This window comes from Atta cephalotes, assembly GCF_000143395.1.
Source record: "Atta cephalotes unplaced genomic scaffold scaffold00002, whole genome shotgun sequence".
Lineage (NCBI taxonomy): Eukaryota > Metazoa > Arthropoda > Insecta > Hymenoptera > Formicidae > Atta > Atta cephalotes.
In genome coordinates, this window is record NW_012130066.1 from 5,403,466 (window position 1) to 5,405,907 (window position 2,442).

At 31.2% G+C, this 2,442-nt stretch overlaps 1 pseudogene; it reads left to right on the forward strand.

Annotated features, from left to right (window-relative positions):
• The window catches only part of LOC105623320, a 30,602-nt pseudogene that overhangs the window by 190 nt on the left and 27,970 nt on the right, over positions 1 to 2,442 (forward strand).

The following is a 2,442-nucleotide window of genomic DNA, read 5'->3' on the forward strand; positions in this document are numbered from 1 at the left end:
CTCTCTCTCTCTCTCTTCTCTCTCTCTCTCTCTCTCTCTCTCTCTCTCTCTCTCTCTCTCTCTCGACATCTCTTTTACATTTAATCTCGGAGTTCGCGACCCGCTTCTCCAGCGTTTTTATGGAAACTTCCAAAGATACAGCCGCGCGTCGAATCTCGAACTGGAACAACAACCGACGTGGTCCGATACATTATTTTCGGGCAGATTTCGATCTAACGAGCTGTCAATCATAACGCAGAATTTTAATCGAAGGGAGAACGAGTGGCTTACTCAAGAAAGGCATTTTAGCGAGAATAATTGTTAAAACAGTAATTTCAGAATACATATGTATATACAGAATACATATGTATATTATTATAAATTATTGTATTATTAGTATAATTATTCCATAATTTTTCTTTTTCCAAAAACAAACTAAGTTTAGAAACATTTTTGAAGTAAAAACATTTTTATAATAAGCTATCTTAATTCGTGCTACTAGAGAAACATCCTCAATATTGTGACGTAAAGTCGAAAATAATAGACGACTTTTTTAATAGCTTAGTAGTACGTGAAATGCGGGAGAACAGCGTAGTCGTGTCGAGTGCGCTTTAACAAAGTAAAAAGCATGCTCCCGGCAATTAAGTACGAAAATAACTTACAGAGCAAGTCCCGACTCTCGCGTGAGTTTTATTTTAAATCGGTAGAACAGTAGCTTATACCGTGTGTTTGTCGCAAATTATGATAATACCCTTCGCTTTAGCGCTTTCTAAAAAACGGATAAAGCATTGGGAATCAAAAAAAAAAAATTACAAGTGTCTTAAACATTGATGGTCTCACTTTCTATAAAACGAGCAGTTCGATTTATTGATGTTCTTGAAATACAGAGAGATCGATGTAACGTCCATGGGAAAAGGAACGAGAGATCACACATTCGCTTTTATTACCAAGGTTTGCATGTGCTTGATCGAGAGAATCAGAATCGAAAAGACGTGGATCTGAAGATCGATGCCTGGTTGCTGTAAGGATTGACATGTCATGTCTTGGTGTCAAGACAGCGGCTTTTTATCGCGACGACTATTTTACATGCCATTGGATCATTCTTGTACTGTCTTATTTTTAGCATGGTTATTTGCAGTTGATGTCTATAAAGACGGTGTCTCCTCCTTCTCTATCTCTCCCTACTTGCCGTCTCATATACTTGATACACGCAACAATAGTGGGCGGTGTGTTATTACGCTTTCTCTAAACATGCGAGTGGACTTGTAATTGCGAAACTTCTGAATGAATTTTCGATTCCTCAACGAAATTGCGACTCCTAGCAGAAACACGAGTAAGAAAGCGAGCGGGTATGCCGCGAAAGAGACACGGCACTCGGTCAGATGCAATATTCATGACCTCTTACGCCAAGCGTTCACTTTGTAAGAACTCGAGAAGAATCGGACCGTTATTTTCTATTGCGTTAGGTTAATCATTGATATTCGACATATTTTTTCAATACCTACTAACAGTAGTATAATATGAATTTCGAGACTATTAGACTTATAAGGCCTATCATTTCATGCAAAAATACAAAATGATAATAGTTCTATTTTAAAAATTTATTTATCTCTTCATATTTTTACCGATATGAAGTTAATATCTTATCTTATTATATATAGATGTTAATGTATATGTTTTGGAAAATCTACATGAATTTCTTATTGAATATTTCTCCACAAAAAACATCTTTTTGACATTGATAGCTTTAAACGAACGTTATACGAATTTTGCAGGAAAAATTTTGAAGGACAAATTGAAATTTAAAAATGCATGTTTACAATTGTTAATGGACATATGTATAGTTGAGAATATGAATGATGCATAGTTTTGCATTGGAATTCAATTTAATCGGTACATAGAAGACGATATTTTGCAGAATCTATGAGTTTCGATATATTATTTCTACATACTAATTGCGTGAAAAATTGCTAATTGAAAGAAAAGAAACATTTTAATTTTCGTGCTGTTTATATGCTACTTATATAGTTTTTTTTTAAATAAATTATTTTTCCAATTTTTTGTCTTGAAGTCTGTATTATAAATTGGATATATTATAATAATTATTAATTATAATTATTAATTATAATAATTAATTAACTTTTTTCTAATAACATTAAGATTAGAGCATAAATTAAATGTTAAATAAAAAACTTTTTGTTATACATTTTCTCTTAAATATGTACTTTTAGATTAATAAATTAAAATTAAAAAATCATATATATAAATGCCCCATTTACTATAGTTATATAGTTTTCTTTCATTTATAGAAATACCTGTAATTATACAGAAAAGATATTTCTAAACTCATATATTCTATATTTTTTGTATTCCGATGAATTAATTGAATTAATATTCAAAAGTTATACATCAATGTCATGTTTTTTATTTTATATATATATATATATATATATATATATATAT